Here is a 14,239-nt window from a genome sequence, read left to right as displayed (position 1 = left end):
TTTAGATGTTTTAGACTACTTGTAGCATGAACGAGTGCATTTGAATCCCTTGAATAATTCTATCGAATGGTTGACAATGAAAAGTAGAAAGTGTGACAGAAAGACTCATGGGCTGCCACGTGCATGTAAGAAGTTCTAGCTACTACACTAGCGTGTGTGAATACCAACTTTCACATATAGAGCATAATGTCACAAAAGATCATAATGCACATATCAAGAAAGAATAAGATGTGGGAAAAGGCAATTTTCCATCCCATGCTGTGTGAATAAAAATGAAAAAAAATGTTTTTCACTTGTTGCATGTTGATGGGTGAGTGTATAGCTATGTACATAGCTAGTTGGTGGTGGCTTTGAGTTATGGACACCCTCATAAAAGACTCCACATTGATGATATATTTTCTTGAGATGGTAGATGCTTCTCCAAGGACTTCTGGGAGATGATGAAAAGCAATGTGGGTACATCAGGCACTCCAGAGCATTTGGTGTGGGAGGACATGTCTTTGATTGTTGTCTGGAGCTATGTTTGTCTTACCATGATTGCTCCTGATTTGTAAGTCATGGCAATTATATCATGGGTTGTGAGTTTCATGGATGCATGGTTATATGTGGCAATCAAATAATAAAAATTTGCTTGAAGGTTATGTGCAAAGGTGGAGTGCCTAAGGTTGGATATAGGCACTAATTGGCTTGGTATAGTTTGAAGGAAGGATTGAGAGAGTGGTAAAAGGCAAATGATGACGTGGCTGGAATCAAAGAAAACATGCAAGGTGGCTACGTGATTCTTCTGGACTGAGAGCTGGAGCTACGTGAAGGTGATGGCTGGAAGCAGGTCTGGGGAGCTTGCTGGGAGGATTGATGGAGAGCAGGGAGCTTCTTATATAGGAGGGGATCGTGGGGACACAGAGCAACGCAGATGAAAGGAAGGGGGGCGGTTGCATCTCTCCCAAGAGTGCTGCAGAGAGAGGAGAATAGCGATGCTACTGCGGGAGAGAGGAGCGCAGGTCGCTACTGTGTGTCTAGGGAAATTGGGAGCTCTTCTGTCTAGGGAAGGCGTCGCCACTATGTGAGCTGCTGGAGAGTCCTGGGGGGGGGGCTGCATGATAGAAAGGGAGGCTGACAGGATATGTGAACTAGTAGGGGCTTGTGAGCGAGTGGACAGCAACCAAGAGTGATCAGGACGTGAGCTCCAGCAGGTTTAAGGAAGCAAAAGACCACGGGTTACGTACGGGGATGAAGTCTTGGGGGAGAAGAAAGAAGAATAGGAAGGCAAAGGAGAGATTGGCAACGGGAGGAGCATGCGAGCTTAGAGGGAGCGATGGAGGTCTCTTGTTCTGCGAGCTGGAGGAGAACCTGGAGCAGAGGAGAGGGTTGCAGACAAGCAGGTGAACAAGGAGACCAAGCAACTAACTTTAGAGCATCTCTTAAGGAGGTGCAGGATGGGCGTCGCTACGATTATCTTCGTGAAGTTTTGGAGGACCATGGAAATGCAAGTGCTCTGTGAGCAGGAGAGAGGTTGTGAGCAGATCTCGTCATGAAGGAGAAGCTGTGTCTCTTGCTAGGAGGCATTGGATAGAGATGACTTGATAGATTACTATTTGAGAGAGCTTGGATGCCTAGGATGAAGGAAAACAAGTCATGAAGAGGAACCTCGACGTTGGAGCATCTTAACGAAAATACGTAAGCTAGAGTAGGAGAAGCCATGAGGGGCTATCATAGCATGAAGAGGTGGGTGATAACGGGAGCAGTGCAAAGAATGCATGGTTTGGTTAAGATCGTATGGATGCGGGTTGTCGCTTTATGAGGAAGCTATGAGACTGCGGGTGATGCTATCAAATTGAGCTAAGTTCTCTATGAGAAATGAAGATTACAGGGTTGTTGCAAGAGGTGACTTCAGTGTGGAGTAATGCATGGCTGGTGATGAACTATTGCTTAGTAAAAATTTGAGGCATAGCTGTGAATCGTTTTCTGCTGGCTGAAGGAGTGTTGGAACGATATGAAGCTATGAGCTTAGTGATTGAGAAGGAGGTACTTTGGATGCAGTATGAATCTGAATGCCTTATGAGCTTGAACCCAGTCAGTTAGTAGGAGCTTGTGTAGGGCTGTGTAGTCCACTGGTTTTTTTTAAGAGTTGTTTGGCTTCTAGAAGAAATGTGACCAGAGTGTGAGTTGTGTCCGGAAGTGTGTAGAGAGAAGGATGTTGAATGAATGCTTTTTTCCTTCTGATGGTGTTGTTCTATTGTTTTAAACGTGGATGAGGGTGGCTGTGAAGGCGGATTGGGCTCTACTGCTTTTGTCCATCCACGTTTTGGTGCCTCCATGGAGGACTGTGCACTTCATTTTACAAGTGTGAAGCTGTGCAATCAGTTGTAGTGTTGAAGAGCTGAGAGAGATGGTAGAGGAATTTCCAGAGTTTTGGGGGATGCCATATGAGAATGCAGTGAGATTCCTCGAAAAGATGGAATTTACAGCGCTGATGAAGGATAGGGCAACCCGTGAGATTTTGTTTTAGATCATGAATTATTGTTTGCAGGGAGATGCAAAAGCATGGTTGCAAACACAAGTGGCTATCTTCAGGACTACTCATCCTTAGTAGCAAAATCCGGAGTATACAGTGGTGAGAGCAGCTTTCCTTGCACGGTTTGCACAATCCAGGAGCCCCAATGAAGTATGGAAGGAGTTGTGCAAAATTCAGCAAAAGGATAGTCAGGATGTGGATCAATATCTGATAGAGTTTGGTAGACTGTATATTTTTGTGAAAATAACTTCATATATATATATATAAAAAAGCATTCTTTAAAAAATAATGTTTTAAATCACAAATGATAAACCATCAACTGAGAGCTACAAGTTTATCCATTTTGCATCTTAATGTGGGTAGATATCAGCTGGCCTAAGCGAGCCCACAACTAACACTGGACACATTTTGAAAGGATAAAAAAACTTACAAATTAGTTTGGAAGCTTTCTTTATCCCTTTTTCCTTGTCCGTCTTTGTTTTTTTCAAGACTTCAAGAAGAGCTAGATTCTCGAGAATGTGAATAGTGCGAGGTCGGTGCAAAGTATACATAAGAAATTGCACTATGCGGTATGTTCACAATATCGTTTAGTATGTACCAAAACCCGCACAGTACATGAAATAGACTGTGCGGCATATATATCACACAGTATAGGCAAACATTGAGTGGTATACTTGCCCTTGTACCACATGATAAGTGGTTTTACCGTGCGATAACTGGTTGAAGCCGATCTTGGTAAAAAAACATGGCAAGGCAGGTTTAAATCTCTCCAGGGGGGTCAAAAAACGTTTAAAATGTTTTTAATTCGCCGATTCACAACGCCTGTTTTATTTCCTCGCAAATCTCTGCACACATCTTTAGCTATCATTCATGCCTTGGGATGGATTTCCACATAGCTTTGTAGCCTGCATTCACAAAGGTATTTCGGACTTTTGAAGTTCCATCATTTAATATGTATAAGTTTGAAATACTTTCCTTGGTTTCAATCACACAACACATGCACAAACGAGAATTTGGTATGATCAATGTTTTGGTGCCTACTTCCAGACATATTGTCCACCTAGCATGGTCAGTTGTTCATTGTTCCAAAGGTGAGGGCTCCAGTCAATGTTATAGATACTAGGGCTTTAGCTTGTAGAATTTTAACACCATCTTGAGAGCTAATGAGGTTCATAGCATGATCATGCTCTATAGTTTGGGGCACCTTGAACAACCATTCGCTCAAAGTTCTTCCAGCCATGAATGGTGTGTTATTCCTTACAAGCTCGAGCTCACAAGTCTCTACAGTATTCATTCTAGAGACAATGAGAGTTAGAGGTTGAGTACATATGTGTGATCATAAGGCGAGCTTCTCCTCATCCTTGGTTAGGAGGGCCCCTCATCTTTGAAATTATTGGTCAATCAATAAGTCAATCTATGAGGTACAGCGGTAGCTCAAATGGTACCGCACATGTGTATCATAGCAACTACCTTCGTTCGTATCCTATATAGTGTGCGTAAGTCATGGGTAGTGTGCGCCATGGTGGGTGTGTTAAAGAAGAAACCAAGTATAAGATGGTCCCATCCAAACTTATAGGGTTGGAGCTCATATGCTTGGCATACCATTGTCCATGTTTTGCATTGCATCCATTGTAATCCAATTTCTTGTCTCGTGAAACATCTCTCACGTCTCTCATGAGAATTGCTCCATTAGGCAAAGATGAGAAATGCATAGGGAAGGCATTTCTTGAGAGTCGAGGTCCTAGGGTAGTTTGCGATTGTGACATGTGTTTGATCTTCCACTCACCAACTCACAAAGATTGTGACCTACGTACGATCTTCCACTCAACAACTCAAAAAGCTTGAATTTCGAGACATTTTCTAGCTTCAATGGTGACCCTAGTGTCTGTGAAGATCTCTGTATGCAACGGAAGATCTCTGTATCGGACGGCTAGGATTCTCTTAGAGTTACTTGAAAAGGTTCTCACTTTGCCATGTACTGGGTAAAGAATCATTCAATTTAAGTTATTTCTAAAAATCATTAGTTGCCATACATTCGCCTTCCTATGCCATTACGTTGTAGTTGCGAATAATTGCTGACTGGAAAATTTCATCCAATTTGATGTAAAGGATTCATAAAGAAAACGTTTAATGTATTCGTATCATATTATGGAAATCTGTCAAGATCTACAGGCCACAATTAGACCCCCACGATCTGCCCACAGACTCCGGCTTTTCAACATCAACCAATTACGGTTCATTTTCCACGTGCAGCCCTACGTGCTTCTCCAAAAATCTATTGTTTTGATTCTTGGAATGGCTCCCATAGCCTCCATGATTTGATTGGCTTCAACCCACGTGAACCATCCAGATTAGTTATTTAACGTATTTTAGCCATGAATTTTATCCAGCGGATCTGTGCGATCGCGGTGGAGCGTATTTCTCTCTTTGTTGATAACAATGTATTGACGAGTCTCTTCCTTCCCGGAGCAGCAGCATTTCGATCAGGTAAACCATTGGTACGAGCTATCTCACGTTCCAGGCACCTCACCGCATACATCAAAATGTTTTTCCCAAGTGTACGAAGATACCGTTACAAAAGGCTGCAGTGATGCAGCCTCACCGATTCAGCAGTCAGAGTTACAAAGGCTGCACTGATGCAGCATCACCGTTCAGCAGTCATGAGAGTACTAGAAATTCAACAGTCTTCCTTGAAGCTCCTTTCTCGCAAATTAGAACATCCATGGAGCATGTACCTAGACAAATGATTCCTGAGTTTATTATCCCGATTCCCATGCTGCTCGTAGCGATCGCGAGGGAGGAGGCACAGACACTGCCAAGCCGCGTCGTGTCCCGAGTCTCAATCGGGTCTAGTCCTGGGCCGTGGGCGGTCCACAACTTGTCTTGGTAGTGCAACGTACCTCACTTTCGCAAATCGCGACAACTTCATGAAATATCAGCGGGATGCCTATATCTATCTCCTGCTGAAGAAACATATGGAAATGCCATACTTTCAGGACATTGTGGAGAATCCACTCTCATTTCTATGCGAGCAAACATGAAGACGGGGCTCTGGTCACCCGACGAGGATGAAAAATTAACATGGTCTATCACCAAATTTGGGAGTTCCAGCTGGAGTAATATAGCCCTCAAGGCTGGTAAGATCCGTCTCTTATCACCTGCACTTTGAACTTCTTTGTGCTAGGTGCCAGTAATTTTGACGGCACAGGGCTAGATCGCTGTGGAAAAGCCTGCAGGCGACGTTGGATGAATCATCTTAGACCAGGCCTAAACCGCAACAAATTTTCTTAGAGGGCCTCCCCGTGTCACGGTTGAGGCTGGGGAGGCTGTTGGTTCAGCATTCTAGGAAAACTAGTAGGAGTCCCATCCTCGCGTGCCTGTTGGAGGTGGCTAAATCTTCTTCTGCATTGAGTGTTACGTCCTTGGAGACTGTTTCAGCAAATGGCATCGAGGATGGAAGGAGATGGGCCAATCAGAGTCTTTGGGCATTGGATTGCTGAACCAACATCCCTGCAAACACCCTTGCTGGGCTAGCAGTCCAATGCTAGAAAAACTGATCTCCTACATTGCTAGCAGCCATGGGGACGTGGAATCTTGTTGTAAGTGGGGCTGGCATAGCCCTACTAGCCTACATGGGGAAGCCCTCTTAGAAGAGAGAACTCTTGTTGTCAAGCTTCAAAAAGTTCATGGGAACAAGTATAAAATTCTAGTGCTTGACCGAATAATTAGGGCATGGTGATCTATTTAGCTAGAAAACTCGGTGACCATGAAGCTAACCTGGTTTTGAGCAGTGTCTCGCTGCTCTCTACTCTTCTCTCGAGTCTCGATTCCAGGCGTTGGCGCAGTTTAGTCTTAACGATTAGGTAATCATGGTGAACACACCAGTTGGGCTCAAGAAGATTTGTCATATGTCTAAAACTGCATCTTGATCTTTATGTCATGCTCAAACTCCAACTAATGGTGTTTTTGTAGATAGTCGAAGGCTCGGAGCTTGGCCTTTATTTTGGGCCCGTGTCTGCAGAAGCTTCTAACACTCGAGTAAGACTTTATCTTGCAGATGGTCCGATATTGCCAGCCATCTCGAAGGATGTACCGACAATGACATCAAAAACATATGGAACACACAGATAAAGAAAACGCTGAGAGGAGACAAAGACATGGAAGTGTCAATCATGAGCAGATCTAGGGAAGATGCACCGTGGAAACTCTTTGAGCTGGGCGAGTAGTACAATTGCCCATATGTCTGGTTGTCATGGTGGTGGCACGGCCCCTTCGAACATATTGCCTCCTCAAGATAAGAGCGTCTTAGAGGGAAGCCACATGCATGGCTGCACACATGTTTCTTGGCTATATGGTGGTTTTTACTCCTGGCCACATGGGAGAACAAATTGGATCTTCAATCTCTGATCACTGCCATGAATGGATGCAAAGATCTTGAATTGGTGCCAATGGAGGTGCCAAAACTGGCCCTCCAAACCTCCATATACCCTCCAAAATGGCTCACAACTTGTTGTGCACTCCTCCATCATGCCATCCACAACAACACAAAGTAACTATAGGTGCGCTTGGTAGACGCACAAAATAGCGGGCGCGTCTATAGGCGTTGCTTTAGTAGAGGAACTACGGGTGCATCTAAAAGCGCATCTAACAACTCGTCTATTTGCGCGTGTATTAACACGTCTATTTGCGCGTCTAAACTGAGAAAATACGGGCCCGTCTAACATCCCGTTTATCAGCGCGTCTATTTGTGCGTGTATTAGCACGTTTATTTGTGCGTTTACACTGAGAATTAGACGCACATTTAGACGCGTAGATAGACGCAAACCAGAGAATACAGAAAGTGAGATTTTGGTATACATCATTGCTTTCCAAACATTGCCCATGATTACCAAAGCACATAATTTTAACAAAAACATCAATGCTTTTTTGCAAGCCCACATCTACAAGAATTAAGTGAGGTGAGGAGAATGAAACAATATGTAAAATAGTTTTGCCAATATCAATGATGGGGCTACAATTCAATCTCATCCTCAATGAGATCAACCCTTGCCAAACTATCTATTTCAAAATCCAAACAAGTGTTAAGATCTACAAATACATTCAACCCACTACTACTTGTGCTACTCATGTGCTCATCGACATCACCAATGGTAGGCTCGTCCTCACGGGTAATGGGCTCAATATCTGTATCTCCTATCTCATGATCATCCTCCTCTCTCGTATCACGGTCATCATCACGTCCATGGCCATGATCATCCTCCATACGCTCCATATTAGTAAATGTACTATACATCACTTTGGAACGTGGCATAATAGGTATGACATGCCACCATCTATTATTATCCACCATTGGTTGATAGACAACCTAATTCAAACACAAATACAATCATGTTATTTTTCTTGCATCAAATATTTAAAAGCGAGTATTTTTATATATGTGCACAGTACCTATTCACATTGTTGCGGTAGTACTAGTGTGTCCTTCTTACTTTGCCAAAACTTTGTGGAGTCAATAGTTACAAAGCCACTTGCATGGCGTTTGATTGTTGCATTAGGGCCTCTTTCCACCACGTCCTTAAACCACTTTACATCCAAAACATACACAAAGAAGCGTCAAAAGTCAAGCATAATAATATCTTGGATTATGCCACAATAATCATCCATGGCTCCATTGGCTCCCTCAAAACTAGCAATGACATCGCAATCTTGTGTGTTTCTCTTATCATCAATCCGTTGTGTTCGAAAATGCTTGCCCTCACACCATATAGCATTGAACATAGTGCACTACACCAAGAAAAAATCAATTAAATAAGCAATCTAAATTATTAAAAGCTCCTAACTTATGCATAACATTCTATATACCGACCTTGCTCATGCATCCCCTAGCATACTCCCATTCTTCCATTGTGATATGCATCCCCTCGTCTTTCTCTGCTTTCTCCATTTCATCAAGTAGCCAATCCACATGAATATCCCTTGGAAGTGCTCTTAGATACTCAGGGTATGGCACACGAGATCCGTGGTGTGTACGAAAGAGGGCCCTTTCTTCTTGTCTTCTTGCCTTTGCATCCTTGTATCTTGTCACCCATCTTTTCATCACATCACTATTAAGCACGTAAAAGAGGTTGATACTAGTATGCAACTCTATGTCTTTTACTTTGTTGCGTCCTTTCCCTTGAGGCACAATAGTCATCCTTAGGTCTTCATCATCTCTCCATAGTCATGGGAGAGAGCTATCCACATCAACAATAAACTCAGAAATATATACAAGTGACTCTTGTACCAACCAACCCTTGGCCATGCTACCTTCGGGTCTTGCATTTTATCTCATGAATCCCTTCAAGGTCTTCATGAAGCGCTCGAGAAAGAACAACCATCGTGCATGTATAGTACCGCATATAGCAATCTCATCCACCAAATGCATTATAAGATGTAGTTGGCTTGTGAGAATAGAACGTGGAAATGTCTCCTCCACTAAACAAACCACCTCCACTGACATAACTCAAGCATTCTCAAGCGTGGTGGGATCTATTTCCTTTGAGCTCACATACCTAGAAATGAAAAAGTACAGCATATTAGCAATATGCATTCAAACTTGCATGGAGCATTGATATGCATCATATTTTGTATCATGTAAAGTACCTCACAAGCTCACCCATCTTGTAAATACAATCTTTCACGTCCTTCAATGCACTACGTGAAATGCTAGTAGGTAGTATGAACTGAACCCACGAGGAGGTGGTTGATTAGTTGCTTATAATTATTCACTCACAAATTTGAAATGAAAAAGATATTATGCACATTAAATACTTACTTGGAGCATCTTGTGCCAATCATGAGATTTCAAGCCATATAATTGCTCTACACCTCTTTTCTTGCTCTTTGTAAAGGCTCCCTTCAAACACCTCATGCATCCAGTGGGAGTACGAATTATAGTAATAGCGCGCTTCACCATCACCATCTCTAGCTTTGATAACATCCACGATGAACGAGGTAAAAAAACACGCCCATTTGGTCTCTCTTGTGGCCAAGCTTCACGCATCCTCCCTGTGGTACCTAGATCCTCCCTTATGCCTGCGGAATCTCGTGTCCCATTCAAATGCTCCCAAATGGTAGATGCCACATTCTTGAAGATATGCATGGGATCAAGCAGGTGATTGATCTTGAGGTGGGACCAATATGGTAAACGATAAAAGATGGAGTATCTAAACAAAATAAAGTGTTAGCGGGCAATCTTTATTTCCAGCCAATATAGCACACAATAGTTACAAACCCTTACCGACTCATGCCAAGTGGTGGAGGAGTCATGGAACTGTCCCAAATTCTCATTAAACGCGTTTATAAGAGCATCTATTTAAGCATCTAAATGCACGTCTATACGCATGTGTGTGTCCTATATAGATGCGCTGTTAGACGCGGGTCTCCAAATGCGAAAATAGACATGCAAATAGATGCGCCCGTAAGTTTTTTATTTAGTTCAGTAAACGCGTCTGTGTGTGCATCTATGGGTGCTTTGTCTTGTTGTGATCTCAATGCCCACCTTCCCGTCTTTTGCTACGTTCATCCTGTTGAGACCTGCTCCTCTCATTGCCATGTGAACAAAACAAAGATCGACGGCTGATTCTAACAATGGAAGTCTACCGCCGATGGGATCCAATTCCAGAGTAGGGGAGGAGAGCATGTGGCCACGCTCTTAGCCCTTGGAGAGCCATCAGACATGCTCAATTAAGAACAAGATTTACATTGCCTTCCAAGCTGGAAGATTGATTGGATGGGCAACAGTTCTCAATGACACAGCATGCACATGTGCTTGTCGCTTGGCAATAACGTAAACATGACCTTTGCCATGGCGAACTTGGAAGAAACTTCAATAGCGGCCAGATCGCTGCCACAAGGAGGTAAAACTCTTATCAATCACATAGCTGTTTGCCAAGCCAATAATGCGCCTGAGCCTCACATATGCACAGGACACTGGCCTGCAAGTTTGGATGTGCTCAATGATAAAACAAAGCAATTCGAATACAAGACTAATCTCAAAGCAAACTCACACGACAGATCAAACTCAATTGCATGAAGAAAAATCGATTACAACGATGCTCATAAGTAGCATCCAATCCTTAATCATCGCCTCTGATTGAGGCAGCTAATTCATTGTCTTCTCCTGCTTTAGATAAAAGCTACATCTAAGCAATTCAGTCGTGCTTGCATTTACATCAACTATTAGTAATCACCCTACATGCATGCAAGAATAATGGCCTGCATGCAAGTGTCCAAAGAACTCGGAGACTCCACGTTGCCTGCACATGATCCAACATCCCCTCCTCTAGCACGACCAAGGAACAATCACGATTCATTTATGTGAAACTTGTAGATGAGGATGTCATCCCAAGGAGAGATCGAAGTAGTTGAAAACGAGGTCGAGGGAGTGGCTTTGTGATGAGTACATCAGTTGGCATATCAGTAGTGGAGAGATACTGAACAATGATCACATCATCTTTGATGAACCCACGAATGAAATGGTAGTGAAGAGCAAAATGTTTGGTGTGGGAATGAAGCATTGCATTCTTGGTCAGAGCAAACGGTACTCTGATTGTCACACCAAAGAGTAGTGGGCTCGGAAAGAGGTCTTGTGACATCTGCAAGTATTCAACAAAGCCAAACAATTTCCCTTGAAGCGGTAGATGCTGAAATGTACTCAACCTCGGTAGATGATAATGCAATGGCCTTCTGAGACTTGCTAAGCCAAGTGACTCTAGTACCATTTATCAAGAAACAACATCCAATGACTGATCTCCTTGTATTTTTGTTGGTTCCCCAAGTGGCATCAGAATAAGCATGGAATGTGAATATTTCTTGTCGTTGGAAGAGAAGTCCATAGTTTTGGGTACCATGGAGATATCGAACAATCCTCTTGAGAAGCTGCCAATGAGTATAGGAAGGTGTTGAACTAAATTGGGACAGAGTAATGACAGAAAATGCAATATCAGGCTGACAACACACCATTGTATAAAGCAACCTTCCTACAAGACTTCTATAAGGAGGTGGAGATGATGATGCAGACAAGGTAGCACAAGACGAATGCAATAATGCAAGGGCACCTGGATCCATAGCACAACAACTAAGTTGTAGGTAAGCATGCGAAACTTGGATAAAAGATCATGGACATACTTTGTTTGTGATAGATGAATCCGACCATGAGGGTGATCACAACAACACAAAGCAACTACAGACACGCTTGATAGATGTGCAAAATAGCGGGCACATCTATAGGCATTGCTTGAATAGAGAAATTACGGACGCGTCTAATAGGTCGTCTATTTGCGCGTGTATTGACACGTCTATTAGCACATCTACATTGAGAAAATACGGGCCTGTCTAATATTGCGTCTGTCAGAGCGTCTATTTGCACGTGTATTAGTGCGTCTACACTGAGAATTACACAACAAGACAAAGCACCCATAGACGCATGCACAGACGCATTTCATGAACTAAATAAAAAACTTATGGGCGTGTCTATTTGCGCGTCTATTTGCGCATCAGGAGACCCGCGTCTATTAGCGCGTCTATATATCAGACTTACGCGCGTATAGACGCGCTTATACATGCGTAAATAGACGCGCATATAAACGCTTTGATAGACGCACGTATAGACGCGAGTCGAACAGACAGACGCAAATATAAACGCGTTTGTAAATGCACTGATAGACGTGCCCTTTTTTTTTTTTAATTTTACAGAATACTGTGTATGTTGTGTATGCTATATTGTTACAAGAATCCCATATCCACATTCTGTAATTCAATTCTTAAAGCCAACCTCATTTTAATTACAATTCCAAATAAAATATTACAACTCCAAAACGCAATAAAATTGAAAGCTCAAAAAGTGCTTGTATATACATATAGCACGAAGCTAAGCCACGTCATGTGGCTCCAAGTACAAAAAATAAGGAAGTTAAGCCATGTCATGTGGCTTCAAGTACAAAAAATAAGAGGAGTCTATATACAAGAGGCACGAAGCCAAGCCAATGGCTTTAAGTACAAAAAAGAATAGTAGCACTACTTCTACGACTAATCCTCGCTGCCTTCCACGCTCCCTTCTGCGCTGCCTTCTGCGCTCCCTTCTGCACCTCCTTCCTCGTCTTCCTCGTCGTCTTGTGCAGGGGCGCCCTGTAAACAAGGGACAACATATATCAATGTATGAAAAATCAAATCTTTACTTATAATTTTGGCATTATTTAATTACTTTCAAATACCTGGGGGGCCTGTCCAGTAGCTCGGGTATACTGCTCCTCAGTAATCAACCCGTCATCATAGAAGTGTCTCCATGTATCTCCTCTGCGATGGTGGCGGTGGTAGGCTGTCTCCACTGGAGTAGGGTATCTACCCACGATCTCAAGCTGCATGACCGCGATACACTTTGTGGAGGGATTAGTACAAAGAAACAACCAACCTCCTAATAAACTACATAAGCAATATAATTTGAGATCGATACTTACAAATTGGGCCTCCCATGATTCAACACCCCCTGCTCCAAAATGCGCGCTCCCATACTCCTCCATCTGGATCCTCCATGCCTCCACGTGCTGCAGACTGGGCTCCTCCCTCGCTGACTTCATTGCCTTCTTCCACTCACGCTTCTGAGCGGTGTGGGGCGGGCCCCTTGGAGGTTGACCTGCCTCAAGTCTGGCAAGCTCCGCTAGTGCCTGCCTCTTAAGGGAAGATCTTTTATTGCTAAGTATCGTAACAATCTTTGACTTCCCCCATTTATCTGTGAACTGGCGATTGGGGGGGTTAGGATACCTAGAGCGAACAGTAGCGAAGGTCTCATCAGCCAACCTCTTTGGGTGGTCTTTATAGTGGATAAAGCAATCTCTGTAATTGTTAGCAATTACAGAGCGCATGAAGGCCATTATATCCTTCCCCCGCGCATCCATCAAGATGCCTCCTGTCTGGGTGATGTCATAATAAATCGTACCATCACCCAGAGGCACGTCTAAATCATCAGAATCATCATCCTCCTCACCGCCACATGGCCCAAAGCACTGTGCCATGCATCCGCCACTGCTCTCCCTACTACTACGCCTGCCACCCTGTCGTGTCGAGCTCATACGCTGGCCACTCGTAGCTGGGGACTGCGCGGGACTACGCTGACCACTCGTAGCTGGAGAACCGAGTCTCGACGGCTAGGGAGTACGTCGATGGCTCGCTGAGGCAGAAGGACCTCCTGAAGGCATGGGGGAAGGGGCATAAGACGGGATGGCAGAAGGGACATAAGACGGCACGGGGGAAGGGGCATAAGACGGTACGGGGGAAGGGGCATAAGACGGGGCATAAGACGGCTGTGCGGACTCCGCTGGGGTGATCTCAGGCGGTGTGGGGTGGCTCAGAGTCTGTAGTGCCGACTCCTGGGGAGTGTTAAGGGTACCCGTCATGTACCCGTATAACTCCGCAGGACTAGGAGGGTGCCCTAAAATATTATATAAATCCTTCCATATCGATTCACGCGGATCAGGTGAGCTAGAAGCACTTCCTGGCTACATGTTGAACTGGAAAAAAATAAACAAATCTATTACTTTGGGAGCTGAGAAGAAAGGGGAAAAAAAAAAAAGAGGCTCTGTCAGAGCGCGTCTATAGACCCATCTAATCTTCGCGTCTATAAACGCGTCTAACAGAGCGTTTAACAGTTCAAGTAAAAGCGCGTCTACCACTGCGTCTAACAGTCCG

The sequence above is a fragment of the Dipteris shenzhenensis genome, chromosome 20 (genome assembly GCF_047967505.1).
Source record: "Dipteris shenzhenensis isolate YYH24624 ecotype China chromosome 20, Dip_SZ_1.0, whole genome shotgun sequence".
In the NCBI taxonomy this organism is placed as follows: Eukaryota; Viridiplantae; Streptophyta; class Polypodiopsida; order Gleicheniales; family Dipteridaceae; genus Dipteris; species Dipteris shenzhenensis.
This window is presented reverse-complemented; position numbering follows the sequence as displayed.